Genomic DNA, 6913 nt, shown 5'->3' on the forward strand with positions numbered 1-6913 from the left:
TCTTTCTATACTTATTATAAATATAATTCTTCATTACTCAGTGACATTGTAGATGATATTTCAAAGAGAGAAATAGACAGTTAGAATATTAAACAGATACAGAGAACAGAGTACTTCTCAGTATTAAAAGTAAAAGCTAGATTAAAACTTTTGAATAAAATTCATAAGAAGATAATGAAAAGTATTCATTATATCTAGAAGTAATAGATAGAATACTATAATTAAAAACATCTTTTAATAAAGTTCTTAATAGAGAATTAAGTACTATTTTCAGTAAAGAATATTATAAGAGGTCTACACTGAATAGATAAGTATAATATTTATAGATCTTATAATATAAAAGTGAAAAATATTAAAGAAGGAAAAAAGAGAAAGTGCGGAAATCAGTGATTGAAGTGAATATTTATATATATATGTAATGAAGCTTCTGAGTGAAAGAATAGAGATTCTGTATATATAATAAAGCTTCAGAGTGAAAGAATAGAAATTTTATAAGTTTTTCAGCTGAGAATCAGTGACTGAGAATTAAAGCTTTCAGCAGAATCTATGAAGTGTAATAAAATAGTCTATATAATTGATCAGATACAGCTTATTATATTAATTCTCTCTAGACTGATCACTGAGATTATGAATTTCACATTTAATCTTATTTAATCTGATCTCATACATTTCTTGATGTGAATCCCGCTGGGACTAATCATTGAAAAAACATGTAAAGTGACTATATATCAGATCTTAAAATGAAACTATGACTTAGAAAAAATAAGAAAGTGATCTCATTTGATCTCATTTAGTCTCATTCTTAGCATAAAGTTACTATTTTTAGACATTTTAAGGTTTTTTTTAGACTATTTTTAATTTTTTAAAAAGTAATGCTTTTTGATAACACTCAAATGAGATTTAAAGTCATTTAAAGCAATAAAAATAATTTAAATTGAGAAGTGAAAATCATGATCTCATTTGAAAAATATGATAAGAGTAGACAGTAAGTTTCACTGAGATAGTATGAGACTACTATTTAATATTAAAACAGTGTAATAAGATCAGTTGAATTAATAATAAAATCATCAAATATTCTGATTCTGATCTCAGACACGGTTACACGGTCAGTCTAGTTCTCTCTTTTCAGAAGTGAGATTATACATAGTTCTTATCAGTCAAGAGCTGCTGTTTTAAATAACACAGAGCTCAGAGTTCAGATCAGATAATTATGATTAACTCATTTTATAAAATATTATCAGTTACAGCTGTGAGATCTCTTATTAAGAATATCTTCAATCTCTCACTCAAGTTCATTATCTTCTTCTATGATCTCTGACAGCTGTCAGTCAGAAGTCAGTTAAGAAGAGAATGAATCAGTGACAGTGTGATAAAACAAGCTTGTATGAAAGATATCATGAATCTCTGATAATGTATTAAGATAGTAGTTATAACTGTCTAGAACTTCTATCACTTTATACTTAATATAGTAGTAATTCAATTTACAAGATGAGTGTGTGATCTGTATATTCTTAAGATTCAATTATATCAGATCTTCTATCTTATATTACTCAGTAAGATCTCAGTGAACATTAGTTTAATTCTCTTAATCTTGTTTAGCACTTGTTATAAAGACTTCTACTTAGTTATGAGCATCTCAGAGCTTCATTACTATATTATAAGTAATCTGAATCAGACTGTAGAGATTTAGTGTGAAATGTATAATCTCTAGAAGATTTAACATCTTCATATAATAACTGTGTATAAGAAAGAACAGACTTGTATCTGTTGAAATAATATCTTGATCATTGATAGCAATCTCTGCATATAGAAGAAGATTATATCAATTATCTTATAAATAATTACAGAACTTATAAAGATAATTCTTTATAATTTGAATTATTTATTCTGATACATCATCAGTCTCAGAGTGATAGACAGTTCATAAATAGTATATAATCTTAAGAACTTATCAGATTCTTATTCAGACAGTGCTTATAAATTGACAGTCTTAATCTGATACTATAGATCTCAGTATTTCATGCATCTGATAGAACAGACTTTATAGAAAGACTTCAGTAACTTGTTCAGTATTCATCTTCTTATAAGAATCTAATATAACATCTTTACTCAATCAGTCAATAATAATCAGAATATTCTTGCAATTCTTACTCTTAGAAAGATTAACAGCAAAGTTAATTATTATATCTCATCAGATTCTATTAGAGATATTAAGTGATTTTAGTAGACCTTTTCTACAGTTCTTTCATAAGATAATGAAAGAATAATAATTACAGTTTCAGATAAAATATCTCATGCTATTTAATATCTCAGATCAGTAGAACTCTGAAGAGATTATTTAATACAGTTATTCACAATTTGAATAATCAGTTATATACAAATCATGCATCTCTTGTATTATTCAGATATATAAGAGTTTAAAGTGAGAGACTCAGTATCATTCACAGAATTATAGAGTGTTATTATCATTAATTAAGTATTCTAAGATGTCAGTTCTTATATGTAGTTCTGAGAGAAATCAGAGTTCTTCTTGATATACTGCTTTAATAAGTGCTTAAAGAAGTTTATCAGTTTGAGCTGTTATATATCACAATTCATTGAGTGTAGGTTCAGAAGAAGTTGAGATATCAGTAACAGTTTAGAGAGAAAGTGTTCTAATTAGAGAAGTGTGTATAGTGTTATAAGTTAGTTCATCTTAATTAATTAATATCTTCAGATTCAAGAGCTGATACTCTTAATTTATTCAGTGAGTATCTATCACATTGAATGATATATCTTACTCTTATTATGAAAGAGTATCTATTATTAAGTTTTAACTGTCAGAGCAGTAGTGTATTATGAAATGAAAACAGCTTAATAGCTCAGATCATTGCATCTGTTGTTCAGTAAGCTTGTAAGTGATAGTGAAGTGTTTAAGATTCTTATAATCTGTGATTATGTAACGTGGCGGAACCGAAGCGGTGACTAGTTGACAGCATCACGTAGAGGTAGTTGTTTGAGAAGCTGTATGAGTGAACTTGACTATCTTGCTTGAATAGCAAGCTCATGAGCTACAGAGTTATTGTGAGAATATCACAGATATAGTACTTAGTATACTAAGAAGATTGTATGAGAAATGCAGTAACTCTTGTATATATTATCAGTAGAAGAAAATAAATCACTGACTTCTTTATTATTATTATTATTATTATTCTTCAATTATAGATGTATGCAGTCAGAGACTATGACATCTACCTGAGAACTTTAGTTCTCAGGGTTTTTTCTATGTCTGTAAAGTTAACTATTGTACATTCATCAATTTCAGATATGCAAAATCAGAAAATTCCAGCTCAGAATACAAAAACTGTTTACAAATTGCAGTGTTTTAACATCTTTTGATACTTTGAAATCATTTGACAATATCATGACAAAAGAAAAGGGAGAAAGAACACAGTCTCAAAGATAGACACATTAAATAGATAGATAGAAAGAAATTGAAAGAAAAAGATACAGAAAAAGATAAAGTAAAGAGAGACTATAACAAAACAAATTATTAAAAGAGAGTGTATAGCTGTTTTAACAGACTATATCTGATTGATTTCCTCCTCTTCATATTCAGATAATTCTGAATTTAGCCATTTTCTTGTAGCTGCTTGAGTTTCTGATAGAAAGTCTATTAAGTATTTAATTCCTGTCTCAGTTGAGAATAAGAATCTCATATTTAATTGATTTAGATTATACTTCTCTTTCAATCTGGCTCTGAGACTATTGTATAATGCACAGTGCATTATAATATGCTCAGGATTCTCATTTGTATTGCAGAATGAGCATTCTATTGAGTCAAATCTATCATCAAATCTTTGTATATAAGATTTGAAATAGCCATGTCCTAGTTTCAGCTGTATTATAGATGAGAATATTTTCTTTTTACATTTAATTGAACAAGATTTCCACTTGGGTTTTGTTTCAAATCTTGAATAATGTATACTCTTCTTTTGTTTCTGCCAGCTTTCATTTCACTTATCTAAACAAGATTCTTTTATTTTTCTCTTTATAAAAGATCAGGACACAATTTTTTAAATAGATCTGCTTAATTCTGCACCCTTTTTAACAGCTGAATCAGCCAATTCATTGTCATGAATATTCATATGAGCAGGAACTCAGTGCAGATGAATTCTCAGCTTTGATGTTCTTCTCTTTTGAATTTTTAAAACAGAGTTTAAGATCAGTTCAAGATTCATTTGACTATTATCACTGACTTCTTTAATTGAGAGTCAGTATATAGTTAATCTATATAGATAATAAGAAGATACTCTTCTTTTATTCTATGAGTGAGAATAGCTGAAGTAATATCTCAGCAGTGTGTAAGAATAAGTGCTCACAGGCGATTATTCGGGTGTTTGCAGCTTGGCGTGATATGTACTCTTAACTACTAGAAGTATTCACAGTAGAAAGATAAAATATAGACATCAGATATATAATAGTATTCAAGCTGAGTTATAAATAGTATTTGTGAACTTCAGTCTATATAGTTGTGTGTAGTCAAGAGTCACTAGCTCTATTGATTATATAAGAGATAGAAATAGAAGTAAAGAATCTGTGAGAAGTGAGATTTCTTACATATTCTCTTCTCTCTAAGACTTCATCTGTGAAGTCTTTCACTGAGTGACTTCATAGAATCAGCTCAGTACTGTAGTAATACTCACTAAAAACTCTTCACATCTATAAAAAATCTCAGTAAGGAAAAATTCCTTGTTATTATAAAGAGAAAAGAGTCTATTACTCAGTTTCTTATTTTATAAGATTCTTTATAGTTTACAGATTCTTCTCTGACTATTATACAGATTCATCTTACATCTTTCATACAGAAGAATTTCAGTTGACTCTCAATCATTTTTATGAGATTCTTGTGTGACTATCATACAGATTCATCTCACAGGTAAATCACTCTCTGTGAGATCATTCTCATTAAAGAGAAGTATTTATAAGTTAATCTTTCACTTATTTATACAAATCATTGTTCTTTGACACTGTAGAACTGTGAGGAATTTTTCATTCTTTTATCAACTCTGTAGAATTGTAGAATCAAGATGTCTGTTATTATTATTATTATTATTCTTTCATTATACTCATATGCAAGCGGAGCTTATGATGCGTCCTTGCGTGATGTTAAATACAGGTCAAGTGTTGATTATACAGGAGGAAATACAGGTGTTGAGACCACACCAAGATAACAAGAACATAGGAAAATACAAAGAAGTGACAATTAGATACATGCGATAATAACTTCCCAGCCCAGGAACATAGAGCGATTCATTGAAGCGATTTGTACACCTCTGTATTTATTAGGAACCTGAGGTGCTTGAGTTCCGGATTTAATGTATCCCCTGCGGGTTTCGAACCCACGCGCCTTGGTTTCCCACGCCAAGGTGCTACCAGGTGGCCGCATTAATCATTCGGCCACCGGGGCTCAAGATGTCTGTAATCTGTAATTACTCTTTATAGTTATATAGAAAGATTCAGATCTGCAATTCACAATCACTCTTATTTACTAGAGTAATCTGACTATTTCATGAAATCACTCACAGTGTAAGCAAATCTCTCTAGAGTAGTATAAATATCTCAGATCTGTTTATGAAATCTCATCTTCTTTTCTCTTTTTCTATAACAGCTCTTATTCTTATAAACTATGAGTATTCTCATTCATCTGTGAAGTGTTTTTACTCAGATAACAGAGAGAGAGTGTTTCTAACAATATTCATATATTAATTCAAGAACTTCTCAAGAATAAAAATTTTTCAATTTTAATATCTTTATAAATGATGTCTGGCTGCTGCTGAGCTTCTTATGAGTATTTTCACAACTTCTCTAATTACTTTTTACTAACTGATGAAGCAGGGACACTGTTATTCATAACTGTATCTTTACTTCTCTCAGCTCTGCTATTACATTCAATCTTCAGATCAGTGATTAACTCTCTGTCTTCTTCAGATCAGTTTCTAGCTTTAAGCAGTGCAGTTTCTCTCTTTACTGTAAGTCTTCTTATAAGTAATTTCTTACAGATTCTAGCTGACAGTTCTTGTAAAGCTCTCTATATTGTCAGTGTCTTCTGCAGCTCTGCAGGCCTATAATCATTCTCTTTCTACTTACACAATCTCTGATCAGATATATATGAATATGTCTAGATTCTCTATCAATGATTCTCACACTGCAGCGCATTTCTGTAATCTCATTATCAATGAGAGATGAGTTTTCAGATACTCATAAAATCCAGGTAATCAAGACAATATAAATATCATAAATTTATGACAGAAGTTAATCTGAACAGATGAGCTCTCTCTTCATATCTCAATTATTTTCAGACTGAATACTTCAGCATAACTGAGAGAGCAGATACAACTTTATAAGAAGTATCTGATCACATATGTAGATGATTAGTCTTCAAGATTCTGCTGCAACTATGTATACTCTGATATTCAGCTTCTCTGAAGTCTGTGCATTTCTGACAGTCTTCACATCAAATGTAATAATTGTCTGTATTACAGATATAATACTCTCTGCTTCTTTGAAGAGAAAAATTGATAGTTATGAGAAAGAATTAAGTGTTATGAATATTAAGAATATGAATTTGAGTTTTCTTTATTTTTTCTTTATTAATCTCTAAATTGTGTTTACAGTTCTGTTTATTTTCTTATTTTTTAGCTTTAATAAGAATATGATTTCTTCTTTTCTTACATACACTGCAGACTGTTCATCTCAGTAGAAACTCATTATCTTATAAACTAGAATTTATAAATAACAGTGTTAATATCTTTATAATAATCAGATTCTTAGTGAAGACTGTGTCATTCTGACTTATCAGAATTCATAGTATAAAAGTTATATCTCAGCTTCTACAGATATCTTATCTATCTGAATAATTCTTAAGTGAACT

At 29.4% G+C, this 6913-nt stretch overlaps 1 pseudogene across 1 annotated transcript; it reads right to left on the reverse strand.

Moving 5' to 3' along the window:
- Positions 1-5360: 5360 nt before the first annotated feature.
- BDCG_16830 lies at positions 5361-5449 on the reverse strand (annotated as a pseudogene). The gene has a single exon. The product of its transcript is annotated as a tRNA-OTHER (tRNA).
- Between the last annotated feature and the right edge of the window lie 1464 nt (positions 5450-6913).

This window comes from Blastomyces dermatitidis (genome assembly GCF_000003525.1).
Source record: "Blastomyces dermatitidis ER-3 genomic scaffold supercont1.4, whole genome shotgun sequence".
Classification (NCBI taxonomy): domain Eukaryota; kingdom Fungi; phylum Ascomycota; class Eurotiomycetes; order Onygenales; family Ajellomycetaceae; genus Blastomyces; species Blastomyces dermatitidis.